This window comes from Epinephelus lanceolatus, chromosome 21, assembly GCF_041903045.1.
Source record: "Epinephelus lanceolatus isolate andai-2023 chromosome 21, ASM4190304v1, whole genome shotgun sequence".
In the NCBI taxonomy this organism is placed as follows: domain Eukaryota; kingdom Metazoa; phylum Chordata; class Actinopteri; order Perciformes; family Serranidae; genus Epinephelus; species Epinephelus lanceolatus.
Window position 1 is genome coordinate 5,667,074 of NC_135754.1, and position 15,596 is coordinate 5,682,669.

The following is a 15,596-nucleotide window of genomic DNA, read 5'->3' on the forward strand; positions in this document are numbered from 1 at the left end:
AAGATCCCCAGTTCAATCCTGAGTTTCTGCAAGAGAGTCAAGCGTTGTCTATTTACAGAAACCACACATGTACATTAATGTGCCATATTCCTGTGTGAACTTGCATTGGGATGCATTCCCTCTGCTGCTCCTTTGAAGTGGCACAATTGAAAGTCATAGCAAAGAGCATATCCAAGACTGTGTACATGAAAACTTGACAACTCTTCCCCTGGTGTGCAAGGCTTGTACATCACCCTTTATTTCAACAATATGGAGCAGCTGCGGTCTGCAAAACTCAGAACCACCCTGACACAAGTTGATTGTAGAAATGATTGTGCCTATTCATTGGTTTCATATCTGACAGAGGTTCACGAAAAATTGCTGAGTATTCAAAGTTTTTTAAAGGTATAGTTAGCGTTGCACTCAAACTGGTCAAGATGGCATTTTTATCCAACTCTTTCAAGTGTGAAAGTAATATAACCAACACATATGGTTCTTCAAAGTCAATATAAAATCCTGCCTCTGCTCTTCAGATGTGTTCCCTAGTAAGACATGTCTTACGCAATGTTCAAAATCTGACAATCTGAATATACCGATGTTTTTTGGGGGTTTTTTGTAAGAAAAGATGCACATTTCAGAGCCTGGGTAGCTCAGACGGTAGAGCATCAGACTTTTAATCTGAGGGTCCAGGGTTCAAGTCCCTGTTCAGGCATTCTGTTGACACTTTCAACACTCCCTACAAGTGTTTCTCTCAATGGAAGACACCTTGCAATAATGCTGTTGACTTCAAACCCAACACTTGACCAGTAGCAGAACAGCTCTTTCCATTTGTGCATCTAAGAACATTTGCAAAGCTTTCCTTGCAATGTCCATGACAGTTGAGTGTGAAAAAGCCTCTTTGCAATCATCAGATGCCTGACGAATGGAATGGATGGTTTTGCACTGTTATGGCGCCTTTCATTTCTTCCAACCATTCAAAGTTTATTGGTGACTTGCTGGAACACTTGCAAATTTTGACGGTAGTACCTAGCTGGCAGATAAAATGCATTGCAACAGCACTCACTGTGCCCACTGAGGGCTGAAATAGCTCAGCTGGGAGAGCGTTAGACTGAAGATCTAAAGGTCCCCACTTCAATCCTGGGTTTTGGCAAGAGAGGCAAGCATTGTGTATTTACAGAAACTACACATGCAATATTCATGTGTAAACTTGCATTGGGATGCATTCCCTCTGCTGCTCCTGTGAGGTGGCACAATTGAAAGTCATAGCAAAGAGCATATCCAAGACTGTGTACATGAAAACTTAACAACTCTTCCCCTGCTGTGCAAGGCTTGTACATCACCCTTTATTTCAACAATATGGAGCAGCTGCGGTCTGCAAAACTCAGAACCACCCTGACACAAGTTGATTGTAGAAATGATTGTGCCTATTCATTGGTTTCATATCTGACAGAGGTTCACGAAAAATTGCTGAGTATTCAAAGTTTTTTCAAGGTATAGTTAGCGTTGTACTCAAACTGGTCAAGATGGCATTTTTATCCAACTCTTTCAAGTGTGAAAGTAATATAACCAACACATATGGTTCTTCAAAGTCAATATAAAATCCTGCCTCTGCTCTTCAGATGTGTTCCCTAGTAAGACATGTCTTACGCAATGTTCAAAATCTGACAATCTGAATATACAGATGTTTTCTGGGGTTTTTTTGTAAGAAAAGATGCACCTGTCAGAGCCTGGGTAGCTCAGACGGTAGAGCATCAGACTTTTAATCTGAGGGTCCAGGGTTCAAGTCCCTGTTCAGGCGTTCTGTTGACACTTTCAACACTCCCCACAAGTGTTTCTCTCAGTGGAAGACACCTTGCAATAATGCTGTTGACTTCAAACCCAACACTTGACCAGTAGCAGAACAGCTCTTTCCATTTGTGCATCTAAGAAAATTTGCAAAGCTTTCCTTGCAATGTCCATGACAATTGAGTGTGAAAAAGCCTCTTTGCAATCATCAGATGCCTGACAAATGGAATGGATGGTTTTGCACTGTTATGGCGCCTTTCATTTCTTCCAACCATTCAAAGTTTATTGGTGACTTGCTGGAACACTTGCAAATTTTGACGGTAGTACCTAGCTGGCAGATAAAATGCATTGCAACAGCACTCACTGTGCACACTGAGGGCTGAAATAGCTCAGCTGGGAGAGCGTTAGACTGAAGATCTAAAGATCCCCACTTCAATCCTGGGTTTTGGCAAGAGAGGCAAGCATTGTCTATTTACAGAAACTACACATGCAATATTCATGTGTAAACTTGCATTGGGATGCATTCCCTCTGCTGCTCCTTTGAAGTGGCACAATTGAAAGTCATAGCAAAGAGCATATCCAAGACTGTGTACATGAAAACTTGACAACTCTTCCCCTGGTGTGCAAGGCTTGTACATCACCCTTTATTTCAACAATATGGAGCAGCTGCGGTCTGCAAAACTCAGAACCACCCTGACACAAGTTGATTGTAGAAATGATTGTGCCTATTCATTGGTTTCATATCTGACAGAGGTTCACGAAAAATTGCTGAGTATTCAAAGTTTTTTAAAGGTATAGTTAGCGTTGCACTTAAACTGGTCAAAATGGCATTTTTATCCAACTCTTTCAAGTGTGAAAGTAATATAACCAACACATATGGTTCTTCAAAGTCAATATAAAATCCTGCCTCTGCTCTTCAGATGTGTTCCCTAGTAAGACATGTCTTACGCAATGTTCAAAATCTGACAATCTGAATATACAGATGTTTTTTGGGGGTTTTTTGTAAGAAAAGATGCACCTTTCAGAGCCTGGGTAGCTCAGACGGTAGAGCATCAGACTTTTAATCTGAGGGTCCAGGGTTCAAGTCCCTGTTCAGGCGTTCTGTTGACACTTTCAACGCTCCCTACAAGTGTTTCTCTCAATGGAAGACACCTTGCAATACTGCTGTTGACTTCAAACCCAACACTTGACCAGTAGCAGAACAGCTCTTTCCATTTGTGCATCTAAGAACATTTGCAAAGCTTTCCTTGCAATGTCCATGACAGTTGAGTGTGAAAAAGCCTCTTTGCAATCATCAGATGCCTGACAAATGGAATGGATGGTTTTGCACTGTTATGGCGCCTTTCATTTCTTCCAACCATTCAAAGTTTATTGGTGATTTGCTGGAACACTTGCAAATTTTGACGGTAGTACCTAGCTGGCAGATAAAATGCATTGCAACAGCACTCACTGTGCACGCTGAGGGCCGAAATAGCTCAGCTGGGAGAGCGTTAGACTGAAGATCTAAAGGTCCCCACTTCAATCCTGGGTTTTGGCAAGAGAGGCAAGCATTGTGTATTTACAGAAACTACACATGCAATATTCATGTGTAAACTTGCATTGGGATGCATTCCCTCTGCTGCTCCTTTGAAGTGGCACAATTGAAAGTCATAGCAAAGAGCATATCCAAGACTGTGTACATGAAAACTTGACAACTCTTCCCCTGGTGTGCAAGGCTTGTACATCACCCTTTATTTCAACAATATGGAGCAGCTGCGGTCTGCAAAACTCAGAACCACCCTGACACAAGTTGATTGTAGAAATGATTGTGCCTATTCATTGGTTTCATATCTGACAGAGGTTCACGAAAAATTGCTGAGTATTCAAAGTTTTTTAAAGGTATAGTTAGCGTTGCACTCAAACTGGTCAAGATGGCATTTTTATCCAACTCTTTCAAGTGTGAAAGTAATATAACCAACACATATGGTTCTTCAAAGTCAATATAAAATCCTGCCTCTGCTCTTCAGATGTGTTCCCTAGTAAGACATGTCTTACGCAATGTTCAAAATCTGACAATCTGAATATACAGATGTTTTCTGGGGTTTTTTTGTAAGAAAAGATGCACCTGTCAGAGCCTGGGTAGCTCAGACGGTAGAGCATCAGACTTTTAATCTGAGGGTCCAGGGTTCAAGTCCCTGTTCAGGCGTTCTGTTGACACTTTCAACACTCCCCACAAGTGTTTCTCTCAGTGGAAGACACCTTGCAATAATGCTGTTGACTTCAAACCCAACACTTGACCAGTAGCAGAACAGCTCTTTCCATTTGTGCATCTAAGAAAATTTGCAAAGCTTTCCTTGCAATGTCCATGACAATTGAGTGTGAAAAAGCCTCTTTGCAATCATCAGATGCCTGACAAATGGAATGGATGGTTTTGCACTGTTATGGCGCCTTTCATTTCTTCCAACCATTCAAAGTTTATTGGTGACTTGCTGGAACACTTGCAAATTTTGACGGTAGTACCTAGCTGGCAGATAAAATGCATTGCAACAGCACTCACTGTGCCCACTGAGGGCTGAAATAGCTCAGCTGGGAGAGCGTTAGACTGAAGATCTAAAGATCCCCACTTCAATCCTGGGTTTTGGCAAGAGAGGCAAGCATTGTCTATTTACAGAAACTACACATGCAATATTCATGTGTAAACTTGCATTGGGATGCATTCCCTCTGCTGCTCCTTTGAAGTGGCACAATTGAAAGTCATAGCAAAGAGCATATCCAAGACTGTGTACATGAAAACTTGACAACTCTTCCCCTGGTGTGCAAGGCTTGTACATCACCCTTTATTTCAACAATATGGAGCAGCTGCGGTCTGCAAAACTCAGAACCACCCTGACACAAGTTGATTGTAGAAATGATTGTGCCTATTCATTGGTTTCATATCTGACAGAGGTTCACGAAAAATTGCTGAGTATTCAAAGTTTTTTAAAGGTATAGTTAGCGTTGCACTTAAACTGGTCAAGATGGCATTTTTATCCAACTCTTTCAAGTGTGAAAGTAATATAACCAACACATATGGTTCTTCAAAGTCAATATAAAATCCTGCCTCTGCTCTTCAGATGTGTTCCCTAGTAAGACATGTCTTACGCAATGTTCAAAATCTGACAATCTGAATATACAGATGTTTTTTGGGGTTTTTTTGTAAGAAAAGATGCACCTGTCAGAGCCTGGGTAGCTCAGACGGTAGAGCATCAGACTTTTAATCTGAGGGTCCAGGGTTCAAGTCCCTGTTTAGGCGTTCTGTTGACACTTTCTACACTCCCCACAAGTGTTTCTCTCAGTGGAAGACACCTTGCAATAATGCTGTTGACTTCAAACCCAACACTTGACCAGTAGCAGAACAGCTCTTTCCATTTGTGCATCTAAGAAAATTTGCAAAGCTTCCTTTGCAATGTCCATGACAATTGACTGTGAAAAAGCCTCTTTGCAATCATCAGATGCCTGACGAATGGAATGCATGGTTTCTTGCACTGTTATGGCGCCTTTCATTTCTTCCAACCATTCAAAGTTTATTGGTGACTTGCTGGAACACTTGCAAATTTTGACGGTAGTACCTAGCTGGCAGATAAAATGCATTGCAACAGCACTCACCGTGCACACTGAGGGCTGAAATAGCTCAGCTGGGAGAGCGTTAGACTGAAGATCTAAAGGACCCCAGTTCAATCCTGGGTTTTGGCAAGAGAGGCAAGCATTCTCTATTTACAGAAACTACACATGCAATATTCATGTGTAAACTTGCATTGGGATGCATTCCCTCTGCTGCTCCTTTGAAGTGGCACAATTGAAAGTCATAGCAAAGAGCATATCCAAGACTGTGTACATGAAAACTTGACAACTCTTCCCCTGGTGTGCAAGGCTTGTACATCACCCTTTATTTCAACAATATGGAGCAGCTGCGGTCTGCAAAACTCAGAACCACCCTGACACAAGTTGATTGTAGAAATGATTGTGCCTATTCATTGGTTTCATATCTGACAGAGGTTCACGAAAAATTGCTGAGTATTCAAAGTTTTTTAAAGGTATAGTTAGCGTTGCACTTAAACTGGTCAAGATGGCATTTTTATCCAACTCTTTCAAGTGTGAAAGTAATATAACCAACACATATGGTTCTTCAAAGTCAATATAAAATCCTGCCTCTGCTCTTCAGATGTGTTCCCTAGTAAGACATGTCTTACGCAATGTTCAAAATCTGACAATCTGAATATACAGATGTTTTTTGGGGGTTTTTTGTAAGAAAAGATGCACCTTTCAGAGCCTGGGTAGCTCAGACGGTAGAGCATCAGACTTTTAATCTGAGGGTCCAGGGTTCAAGTCCCTGTTCAGGCGTTCTGTTGACACTTTCAACACTCCCCACAAGTGTTTCTCTCAGTGGAAGACACCTTGCAATAATGCTGTTGACTTCAAACCCAACACTTGACCAGTGGCAGAACAGCTCTTTCCATTTGTGCATCTAAGAAAATTTGCAAAGCTTTCCTTGCAATGTCCATGACAATTGAGTGTGAAAAAGCCTCTCTGCAATCATCAGATGCCTGACGAATGGAATGGATGGTTTTGCACTGTTATGGCGCCTTTCATTTCTTCCAACCATTCAAAGTTTATTGGTGACTTGCTGGAACACTTGCAAATTTTGACGGTAGTACCTAGCTGGCAGATAAAATGTATTGCAACAGCACTCACTGTGCCCACTGAGGGCCGAAATAGCTCAGCTGGGAGAGCGTTAGACTGAAGCTCTAAAGATCCCCAGTTCAATCCTGAGTTTCTGCAAGAGAGTCAAGCGTTGTCTATTTACAGAAACCACACATGTACATTAATGTGCCATATTCCTGTGTGAACTTGCATTGGGATGCATTCCCTCTGCTGCTCCTTTGAAGTGGCACAATTGAAAGTCATAGCAAAGAGCATATCCAAGACTGTGTACATGAAAACTTGACAACTCTTCCCCTGGTGTGCAAGGCTTGTACATCACCCTTTATTTCAACAATATGGAGCAGCTGCGGTCTGCAAAACTCAGAACCACCCTGACACAAGTTGATTGTAGAAATGATTGTGCCTATTCATTGGTTTCATATCTGACAGAGGTTCACGAAAAATTGCTGAGTATTCAAAGTTTTTTAAAGGTATAGTTAGCGTTGCACTCAAACTGGTCAAGATGGCATTTTTATCCAACTCTTTCAAGTGTGAAAGTAATATAACCAACACATATGGTTCTTCAAAGTCAATATAAAATCCTGCCTCTGCTCTTCAGATGTGTTCCCTAGTAAGACATGTCTTACGCAATGTTCAAAATCTGACAATCTGAATATACCGATGTTTTTTGGGGGTTTTTTGTAAGAAAAGATGCACATTTCAGTGCCTGGGTAGCTCAGACGGTAGAGCATCAGACTTTTAATCTGAGGGTCCAGGGTTCAAGTCCCTGTTCAGGCATTCTGTTGACACTTTCAACACTCCCTACAAGTGTTTCTCTCAATGGAAGACACCTTGCAATAATGCTGTTGACTTCAAACCCAACACTTGACCAGTAGCAGAACAGCTCTTTCCATTTGTGCATCTAAGAACATTTGCAAAGCTTTCCTTGCAATGTCCATGACAGTTGAGTGTGAAAAAGCCTCTTTGCAATCATCAGATGCCTGACGAATGGAATGGATGGTTTTACACTGTTATGGCGCCTTTCATTTCTTCCAACCATTCAAAGTTTATTGGTGACTTGCTGGAACACTTGCAAATTTTGACGGTAGTACCTAGCTGGCAGATAAAATGCATTGCAACAGCACTCACTGTGCCCACTGAGGGCTGAAATAGCTCAGCTGGGAGAGCGTTAGACTGAAGATCTAAAGGTCCCCACTTCAATCCTGGGTTTTGGCAAGAGAGGCAAGCATTGTGTATTTACAGAAACTACACATGCAATATTCATGTGTAAACTTGCATTGGGATGCATTCCCTCTGCTGCTCCTGTGAGGTGGCACAATTGAAAGTCATAGCAAAGAGCATATCCAAGACTGTGTACATGAAAACTTAACAACTCTTCCCCTGCTGTGCAAGGCTTGTACATCACCCTTTATTTCAACAATATGGAGCAGCTGCGGTCTGCAAAACTCAGAACCACCCTGACACAAGTTGATTGTAGAAATGATTGTGCCTATTCATTGGTTTCATATCTGACAGAGGTTCACGAAAAATTGCTGAGTATTCAAAGTTTTTTCAAGGTATAGTTAGCGTTGTACTCAAACTGGTCAAGATGGCATTTTTATCCAACTCTTTCAAGTGTGAAAGTAATATAACCAACACATATGGTTCTTCAAAGTCAATATAAAATCCTGCCTCTGCTCTTCAGATGTGTTCCCTAGTAAGACATGTCTTACGCAATGTTCAAAATCTGACAATCTGAATATACAGATGTTTTCTGGGGTTTTTTTGTAAGAAAAGATGCACCTGTCAGAGCCTGGGTAGCTCAGACGGTAGAGCATCAGACTTTTAATCTGAGGGTCCAGGGTTCAAGTCCCTGTTCAGGCGTTCTGTTGACACTTTCAACACTCCCCACAAGTGTTTCTCTCAGTGGAAGACACCTTGCAATAATGCTGTTGACTTCAAACCCAACACTTGACCAGTAGCAGAACAGCTCTTTCCATTTGTGCATCTAAGAAAATTTGCAAAGCTTTCCTTGCAATGTCCATGACAATTGAGTGTGAAAAAGCCTCTTTGCAATCATCAGATGCCTGACAAATGGAATGGATGGTTTTGCACTGTTATGGCGCCTTTCATTTCTTCCAACCATTCAAAGTTTATTGGTGACTTGCTGGAACACTTGCAAATTTTGACGGTAGTACCTAGCTGGCAGATAAAATGCATTGCAACAGCACTCACTGTGCACACTGAGGGCTGAAATAGCTCAGCTGGGAGAGCGTTAGACTGAAGATCTAAAGATCCCCACTTCAATCCTGGGTTTTGGCAAGAGAGGCAAGCATTGTCTATTTACAGAAACTACACATGCAATATTCATGTGTAAACTTGCATTGGGATGCATTCCCTCTGCTGCTCCTTTGAAGTGGCACAATTGAAAGTCATAGCAAAGAGCATATCCAAGACTGTGTACATGAAAACTTGACAACTCTTCCCCTGGTGTGCAAGGCTTGTACATCACCCTTTATTTCAACAATATGGAGCAGCTGCGGTCTGCAAAACTCAGAACCACCCTGACACAAGTTGATTGTAGAAATGATTGTGCCTATTCATTGGTTTCATATCTGACAGAGGTTCACGAAAAATTGCTGAGTATTCAAAGTTTTTTAAAGGTATAGTTAGCGTTGCACTTAAACTGGTCAAAATGGCATTTTTATCCAACTCTTTCAAGTGTGAAAGTAATATAACCAACACATATGGTTCTTCAAAGTCAATATAAAATCCTGCCTCTGCTCTTCAGATGTGTTCCCTAGTAAGACATGTCTTACGCAATGTTCAAAATCTGACAATCTGAATATACAGATGTTTTTTGGGGGTTTTTTGTAAGAAAAGATGCACCTTTCAGAGCCTGGGTAGCTCAGACGGTAGAGCATCAGACTTTTAATCTGAGGGTCCAGGGTTCAAGTCCCTGTTCAGGCGTTCTGTTGACACTTTCAACGCTCCCTACAAGTGTTTCTCTCAATGGAAGACACCTTGCAATACTGCTGTTGACTTCAAACCCAACACTTGACCAGTAGCAGAACAGCTCTTTCCATTTGTGCATCTAAGAACATTTGCAAAGCTTTCCTTGCAATGTCCATGACAGTTGAGTGTGAAAAAGCCTCTTTGCAATCATCAGATGCCTGACAAATGGAATGGATGGTTTTGCACTGTTATGGCGCCTTTCATTTCTTCCAACCATTCAAAGTTTATTGGTGATTTGCTGGAACACTTGCAAATTTTGACGGTAGTACCTAGCTGGCAGATAAAATGCATTGCAACAGCACTCACTGTGCACGCTGAGGGCCGAAATAGCTCAGCTGGGAGAGCGTTAGACTGAAGATCTAAAGGTCCCCACTTCAATCCTGGGTTTTGGCAAGAGAGGCAAGCATTGTCTATTTACAGAAACTACACATGCAATATTCATGTGTAAACTTGCATTGGGATGCATTCCCTCTGCTGCTCCTTTGAAGTGGCACAATTGAAAGTCATAGCAAAGAGCATATCCAAGACTGTGTACATGAAAACTTGACAACTCTTCCCCTGGTGTGCAAGGCTTGTACATCACCCTTTATTTCAACAATATGGAGCAGCTGCGGTCTGCAAAACTCAGAACCACCCTGACACAAGTTGATTGTAGAAATGATTGTGCCTATTCATTGGTTTCATATCTGACAGAGGTTCACGAAAAATTGCTGAGTATTCAAAGTTTTTTAAAGGTATAGTTAGCGTTGCACTCAAACTGGTCAAGATGGCATTTTTATCCAACTCTTTCAAGTGTGAAAGTAATATAACCAACACATATGGTTCTTCAAAGTCAATATAAAATCCTGCCTCTGCTCTTCAGATGTGTTCCCTAGTAAGACATGTCTTACGCAATGTTCAAAATCTGACAATCTGAATATACAGATGTTTTCTGGGGTTTTTTTGTAAGAAAAGATGCACCTGTCAGAGCCTGGGTAGCTCAGACGGTAGAGCATCAGACTTTTAATCTGAGGGTCCAGGCTTCAAGTCCCTGTTCAGGTGTTCTGTTGACACTTTCAACACTCCCCACAAGTGTTTCTCTCAGTGGAAGACACCTTGCAATAATGCTGTTGACTTCAAACCCAACACTTGACCAGTAGCAGAACAGCTCTTTCCATTTGTGCATCTAAGAACATTTGCAAAGCTTTCCTTGCAATGTCCATGACAATTGAGTGTGAAAAAGCCTCTTTGCAATCATCAGATGCCTGACGAATGGAATGCATGGTTTTGCACTGTTATGGCGCCTTTCATTTCTTCCAACCATTCAAAGTTTATTGGTGACTTGCTGGAACACTTGCAAATTTTGACGGTAGTACCTAGCTGGCAGATAAAATGCATTGCAACAGCACTCACTGTGCCCACTGAGGGCCGAAATAGCTCAGCTGGGAGAGCGTTAGACTGAAGATCTAAAGGTCCCCACTTCAATCCTGGGTTTTGGCAAGAGAGGCAAGCATTGTCTATTTACAGAAACTACACATGCAATATTCATGTGTAAACTTGCATTGGGATGCATTCCCTCTGCTGCTCCTTTGAAGTGGCACAATTGAAAGTCATAGCAAAGAGCATATCCAAGACTGTGTACATGAAAACTTGACAACTCTTCCCCTGGTGTGCAAGGCTTGTACATCACCCTTTATTTCAACAATATGGAGCAGCTGCGGACTGCAAAACTCAGAACCACCCTGATACAAGTTGATTGTAGAAATGATTGTGCCTATTCATTGCCTTTATATCTGACAAAGGTTCACGAAAAATTGCTGAGTATTCAAAGTTTTTTAAAGGTATAGTTAGCGTTGTATTCAAACTGGTCAAGATGGCATTTTTATCCAACTCTTTCAAGTGTGAAAGTAATATAACCAACACATATGGTTCTTCAAAGTCAATATAAAATCCTGCCTCTGCTCTTCAGATGTGTTCCCTAGTAAGACATGTCTTACGCAATGTTCAAAATCTGACAATCTGAATATACAGATGTTTTTTGGGGGTTTTTTGTAAGAAAAGATGCACCTTTCAGAGCCTGGGTAGCTCAGACGGTAGAGCATCAGACTTTTAATCTGAGGGTCCAGGGTTCAAGTCCCTGTTCAGGCGTTCTGTTGACACTTTCAACGCTCCCCACAAGTGTTTCTCTCAATGGAAGACACCTTGCAATAATGCTGTTGACTTCAAACCCAACACTTGACCAGTAGCAGAACAGCTCTTTCCATTTGTGCATCTAAGAACATTTGCAAAGCTTTCCTTGCAATGTCTATGACAGTTGAGTGTGAAAAAGCCTCTTTGCAATCATCAGATGCCTGACAAATGGAATGGATGGTTTTGCACTGTTATGGCGCCTTTCATTTCTTCCAACCATTCAAAGTTTATTGGTGACTTGCTGGAACACTTGCAAATTTTGACGGTAGTGCCTAGCTGGCAGATAAAATGCATTGCAACAGCACTCACTGTGCACACTGAGGGCCGAAATAGCTCAGCTGGGAGAGCGTTAGACTGAAGATCTAAAGGTCCCCACTTCAATCCTGGGTTTTGGCAAGAGAGGCAAGCATTGTCTATTTACAGAAACTACACATGCAATATTCATGTGTAAACTTGCATTGGGATGCATTCCCTCTGCTGCTCCTTTGAAGTGGCACAATTGAAAGTCATAGCAAAGAGCATATCCAAGACTGTGTACATGAAAACTTGACAACTTTTCCCCTGGTGTGCAAGGCTTGTACATCACCCTTTATTTCAACAATATGGAGCAGCTGCGGTCTGCAAAACTCAGAACCACCCTGACACAAGTTGATTGTAGAAATGATTGTGCCTATTCATTGGTTTCATATCTGACAGAGGTTCACGAAAAATTGCTGAGTATTCAAAGTTTTTTAAAGGTATAGTTAGCGTTGCACTTAAACTGGTCAAGATGGCATTTTTATCCAACTCTTTCAAGTGTGAAAGTAATATAACCAACACATATGGTTCTTCAAAGTCAATATAAAATCCTGCCTCTGCTCTTCAGATGTGTTCCCTAGTAAGACATGTCTTACGCAATGTTCAAAATCTGACAATCTGAATATACAGATGTTTTTTGGGGTTTTTTTGTAAGAAAAGATGCACCTGTCAGAGCCTGGGTAGCTCAGACGGTAGAGCATCAGACTTTTAATCTGAGGGTCCAGGGTTCAAGTCCCTGTTCAGGCGTTCTGTTGACACTTTCTACACTCCCCACAAGTGTTTCTCTCAGTGGAAGACACCTTGCAATAATGCTGTTGACTTCAAACCCAACACTTGACCAGTAGCAGAACAGCTCTTTCCATTTGTGCATCTAAGAAAATTTGCAAAGCTTCCTTTGCAATGTCCATGACAATTGACTGTGAAAAAGCCTCTTTGCAATCATCAGATGCCTGACGAATGGAATGCATGGTTTCTTGCACTGTTATGGCGCCTTTCATTTCTTCCAACCATTCAAAGTTTATTGGTGACTTGCTGGAACACTTGCAAATTTTGACGGTAGTACCTAGCTGGCAGATAAAATGCATTGCAACAGCACTCACCGTGCACACTGAGGGCTGAAATAGCTCAGCTGGGAGAGCGTTAGACTGAAGATCTAAAGGACCCCAGTTCAATCCTGGGTTTTGGCAAGAGAGGCAAGCATTCTCTATTTACAGAAACTACACATGCAATATTCATGTGTAAACTTGCATTGGGATGCATTCCCTCTGCTGCTCCTTTGAAGTGGCACAATTGAAAGTCATAGCAAAGAGCATATCCAAGACTGTGTACATGAAAACTTGACAACTCTTCCCCTGGTGTGCAAGGCTTGTACATCACCCTTTATTTCAACAATATGGAGCAGCTGCGGTCTGCAAAACTCAGAACCACCCTGACACAAGTTGATTGTAGAAATGATTGTGCCTATTCATTGGTTTCATATCTGACAGAGGTTCACGAAAAATTGCTGAGTATTCAAAGTTTTTTAAAGGTATAGTTAGCGTTGCACTTAAACTGGTCAAGATGGCATTTTTATCCAACTCTTTCAAGTGTGAAAGTAATATAACCAACACATATGGTTCTTCAAAGTCAATATAAAATCCTGCCTCTGCTCTTCAGATGTGTTCCCTAGTAAGACATGTCTTACGCAATGTTCAAAATCTGACAATCTGAATATACAGATGTTTTTTGGGGGTTTTTTGTAAGAAAAGATGCACCTTTCAGAGCCTGGGTAGCTCAGACGGTAGAGCATCAGACTTTTAATCTGAGGGTCCAGGGTTCAAGTCCCTGTTCAGGCATTCTGTTGACACTTTCAACACTCCCCACAAGTGTTTCTCTCAATGGAAGACACCTTGCAATAATGCTGTTGACTTCAAACCCAACACTTGACCAGTAGCAGAACAGCTCTTTCCATTTGTGCATCTAAGAACATTTGCAAAGCTTTCCTTGCAATGTCCATGACAGTTGAGTGTGAAAAAGCCTCTTTGCAATCATCAGATGCCTGACAAATGGAATGGATGGTTTTGCACTGTTATGGCGCCTTTCATTTCTTCCAACCATTCAAAGTTTATTGGTGACTTGCTGGAACACTTGCAAATTTTGACGGTAGTACCTAGCTGGCAGATAAAATGCATTGCAACAGCACTCACTGTGCACACTGAGGGCCGAAATAGCTCAGCTGGGAGAGCGTTAGACTGAAGATCTAAAGGACCCCAGTTCAATCCTGGGTTTTGGCAAGAGAGGCAAGCATTCTCTATTTACAGAAACTACACATGCAATATTCATGTGTAAACTTGCATTGGGATGCATTCCCTCTGCTGCTCCTTTGAAGTGGCACAATTGAGAGTCATAGCAAAGAGCATATCCAAGACTGTGTACATGAAAACTTGACAACTCTTCCCCTGGTGTGCAAGGCTTGTACATCACCCTTTATTTCAACAATATGGAGCAGCTGCGGTCTGCAAAACTCAGAACCACCCTGACACAAGTTGATTGTAGAAATGATTGTGCCTATTCATTGGTTTCATATCTGACAGAGGTTCACGAAAAATTGCTGAGTATTCAAAGTTTTTTAAAGGTATAGTTAGCGTTGCACTTAAACTGGTCAAGATGGCATTTTTATCCAACTCTTTCAAGTGTGAAAGTAATATAACCAACACATATGGTTCTTCAAAGTCAATATAAAATCCTGCCTCTGCTCTTCAGATGTGTTCCCTAGTAAGACATGTCTTACGCAATGTTCAAAATCTGACAATCTGAATATACAGATGTTTTTTGGGGGTTTTTTGTAAGAAAAGATGCACCTGTCAGAGCCTGGATAGCTCAGACGGTAGAGCATCAGACTTTTAATCTGAGGGTCCAGGGTTCAAGTCCCTGTTCAGGCGTTCTGTTGACACTTTCAACACTCCCCACAAGTGTTTCTCTCAGTGGAAGACACCTTGCAATAATGCTGTTGACTTCAAACCCAACACTTGACCAGTGGCAGAACAGCTCTTTCCATTTGTGCATCTAAGAAAATTTGCAAAGCTTTCCTTGCAATGTCCATGACAATTGAGTGTGAAAAAGCCTCTCTGCAATCATCAGATGCCTGACGAATGGAATGGATGGTTTTGCACTGTTATGGCGCCTTTCATTTCTTCCAACCATTCAAAGTTTATTGGTGACTTGCTGGAACACTTGCAAATTTTGACGGTAGTACCTAGCTGGCAGATAAAATGTATTGCAACAGCACTCACTGTGCCCACTGAGGGCCGAAATAGCTCAGCTGGGAGAGCGTTAGACTGAAGCTCTAAAGATCCCCAGTTCAATCCTGAGTTTCTGCAAGAGAGTCAAGCGTTGTCTATTTACAGAAACCACACATGTACATTAATGTGCCATATTCCTGTGTGAACTTGCATTGGGATGCATTCCCTCTGCTGCTCCTTTGAAGTGGCACAATTGAAAGTCATAGCAAAGAGCATATCCAAGACTGTGTACATGAAAACTTGACAACTCTTCCCCTGGTGTGCAAGGCTTGTACATCACCCTTTATTTCAACAATATGGAGCAGCTGCGGTCTGCAAAACTCAGAACCACCCTGACACAAGTTGATTGTAGAAATGATTGTGCCTATTCATTGGTTTCATATCTGACAGAGGTTCACGAAAAATTGCTGA

At 41.7% G+C, this 15,596-nt stretch overlaps 28 non-coding genes across 28 annotated transcripts; all 28 read left to right on the top strand.

Moving 5' to 3' along the window:
• Positions 1–618: 618 nt before the first annotated feature.
• trnak-uuu (transfer RNA lysine (anticodon UUU)) lies at positions 619–691 on the top strand. Its single transcript has one exon. It is a non-coding gene; the product is annotated as a tRNA-Lys (tRNA).
• Positions 692–1,056: 365 nt separating this feature from the next.
• On the top strand, positions 1,057–1,129 carry trnaf-gaa (transfer RNA phenylalanine (anticodon GAA)). Its single transcript has one exon. It is a non-coding gene; the product is annotated as a tRNA-Phe (tRNA).
• A 575-nt stretch (positions 1,130–1,704) lies between these two features.
• Positions 1,705–1,777, top strand: trnak-uuu (transfer RNA lysine (anticodon UUU)). Its single transcript has one exon. It is a non-coding gene; the product is annotated as a tRNA-Lys (tRNA).
• A 365-nt stretch (positions 1,778–2,142) lies between these two features.
• On the top strand, positions 2,143–2,215 carry trnaf-gaa (transfer RNA phenylalanine (anticodon GAA)). The gene has a single exon. It is a non-coding gene; the product is annotated as a tRNA-Phe (tRNA).
• Positions 2,216–2,790: 575 nt separating this feature from the next.
• Positions 2,791–2,863, top strand: trnak-uuu (transfer RNA lysine (anticodon UUU)). Its single transcript has one exon. It is a non-coding gene; the product is annotated as a tRNA-Lys (tRNA).
• Positions 2,864–3,228: 365 nt separating this feature from the next.
• On the top strand, positions 3,229–3,301 carry trnaf-gaa (transfer RNA phenylalanine (anticodon GAA)). Its single transcript has one exon. It is a non-coding gene; the product is annotated as a tRNA-Phe (tRNA).
• A 575-nt stretch (positions 3,302–3,876) lies between these two features.
• Positions 3,877–3,949, top strand: trnak-uuu (transfer RNA lysine (anticodon UUU)). The gene has a single exon. It is a non-coding gene; the product is annotated as a tRNA-Lys (tRNA).
• A 365-nt stretch (positions 3,950–4,314) lies between these two features.
• Positions 4,315–4,387, top strand: trnaf-gaa (transfer RNA phenylalanine (anticodon GAA)). Its single transcript has one exon. It is a non-coding gene; the product is annotated as a tRNA-Phe (tRNA).
• Positions 4,388–4,962: 575 nt separating this feature from the next.
• trnak-uuu (transfer RNA lysine (anticodon UUU)) lies at positions 4,963–5,035 on the top strand. Its single transcript has one exon. It is a non-coding gene; the product is annotated as a tRNA-Lys (tRNA).
• A 367-nt stretch (positions 5,036–5,402) lies between these two features.
• Positions 5,403–5,475, top strand: trnaf-gaa (transfer RNA phenylalanine (anticodon GAA)). The gene has a single exon. It is a non-coding gene; the product is annotated as a tRNA-Phe (tRNA).
• A 575-nt stretch (positions 5,476–6,050) lies between these two features.
• Positions 6,051–6,123, top strand: trnak-uuu (transfer RNA lysine (anticodon UUU)). The gene has a single exon. It is a non-coding gene; the product is annotated as a tRNA-Lys (tRNA).
• A 365-nt stretch (positions 6,124–6,488) lies between these two features.
• trnaf-gaa (transfer RNA phenylalanine (anticodon GAA)) lies at positions 6,489–6,561 on the top strand. The gene has a single exon. It is a non-coding gene; the product is annotated as a tRNA-Phe (tRNA).
• A 587-nt stretch (positions 6,562–7,148) lies between these two features.
• trnak-uuu (transfer RNA lysine (anticodon UUU)) lies at positions 7,149–7,221 on the top strand. The gene has a single exon. It is a non-coding gene; the product is annotated as a tRNA-Lys (tRNA).
• Positions 7,222–7,586: 365 nt separating this feature from the next.
• Positions 7,587–7,659, top strand: trnaf-gaa (transfer RNA phenylalanine (anticodon GAA)). The gene has a single exon. It is a non-coding gene; the product is annotated as a tRNA-Phe (tRNA).
• A 575-nt stretch (positions 7,660–8,234) lies between these two features.
• trnak-uuu (transfer RNA lysine (anticodon UUU)) lies at positions 8,235–8,307 on the top strand. Its single transcript has one exon. It is a non-coding gene; the product is annotated as a tRNA-Lys (tRNA).
• A 365-nt stretch (positions 8,308–8,672) lies between these two features.
• Positions 8,673–8,745, top strand: trnaf-gaa (transfer RNA phenylalanine (anticodon GAA)). The gene has a single exon. It is a non-coding gene; the product is annotated as a tRNA-Phe (tRNA).
• A 575-nt stretch (positions 8,746–9,320) lies between these two features.
• On the top strand, positions 9,321–9,393 carry trnak-uuu (transfer RNA lysine (anticodon UUU)). Its single transcript has one exon. It is a non-coding gene; the product is annotated as a tRNA-Lys (tRNA).
• Positions 9,394–9,758: 365 nt separating this feature from the next.
• On the top strand, positions 9,759–9,831 carry trnaf-gaa (transfer RNA phenylalanine (anticodon GAA)). The gene has a single exon. It is a non-coding gene; the product is annotated as a tRNA-Phe (tRNA).
• A 575-nt stretch (positions 9,832–10,406) lies between these two features.
• trnak-uuu (transfer RNA lysine (anticodon UUU)) lies at positions 10,407–10,479 on the top strand. Its single transcript has one exon. It is a non-coding gene; the product is annotated as a tRNA-Lys (tRNA).
• Positions 10,480–10,844: 365 nt separating this feature from the next.
• On the top strand, positions 10,845–10,917 carry trnaf-gaa (transfer RNA phenylalanine (anticodon GAA)). Its single transcript has one exon. It is a non-coding gene; the product is annotated as a tRNA-Phe (tRNA).
• A 575-nt stretch (positions 10,918–11,492) lies between these two features.
• Positions 11,493–11,565, top strand: trnak-uuu (transfer RNA lysine (anticodon UUU)). Its single transcript has one exon. It is a non-coding gene; the product is annotated as a tRNA-Lys (tRNA).
• A 365-nt stretch (positions 11,566–11,930) lies between these two features.
• Positions 11,931–12,003, top strand: trnaf-gaa (transfer RNA phenylalanine (anticodon GAA)). Its single transcript has one exon. It is a non-coding gene; the product is annotated as a tRNA-Phe (tRNA).
• A 575-nt stretch (positions 12,004–12,578) lies between these two features.
• trnak-uuu (transfer RNA lysine (anticodon UUU)) lies at positions 12,579–12,651 on the top strand. Its single transcript has one exon. It is a non-coding gene; the product is annotated as a tRNA-Lys (tRNA).
• A 367-nt stretch (positions 12,652–13,018) lies between these two features.
• Positions 13,019–13,091, top strand: trnaf-gaa (transfer RNA phenylalanine (anticodon GAA)). The gene has a single exon. It is a non-coding gene; the product is annotated as a tRNA-Phe (tRNA).
• A 575-nt stretch (positions 13,092–13,666) lies between these two features.
• On the top strand, positions 13,667–13,739 carry trnak-uuu (transfer RNA lysine (anticodon UUU)). The gene has a single exon. It is a non-coding gene; the product is annotated as a tRNA-Lys (tRNA).
• A 365-nt stretch (positions 13,740–14,104) lies between these two features.
• On the top strand, positions 14,105–14,177 carry trnaf-gaa (transfer RNA phenylalanine (anticodon GAA)). Its single transcript has one exon. It is a non-coding gene; the product is annotated as a tRNA-Phe (tRNA).
• A 575-nt stretch (positions 14,178–14,752) lies between these two features.
• Positions 14,753–14,825, top strand: trnak-uuu (transfer RNA lysine (anticodon UUU)). The gene has a single exon. It is a non-coding gene; the product is annotated as a tRNA-Lys (tRNA).
• Positions 14,826–15,190: 365 nt separating this feature from the next.
• trnaf-gaa (transfer RNA phenylalanine (anticodon GAA)) lies at positions 15,191–15,263 on the top strand. Its single transcript has one exon. It is a non-coding gene; the product is annotated as a tRNA-Phe (tRNA).
• Positions 15,264–15,596: the final 333 nt, after the last annotated feature.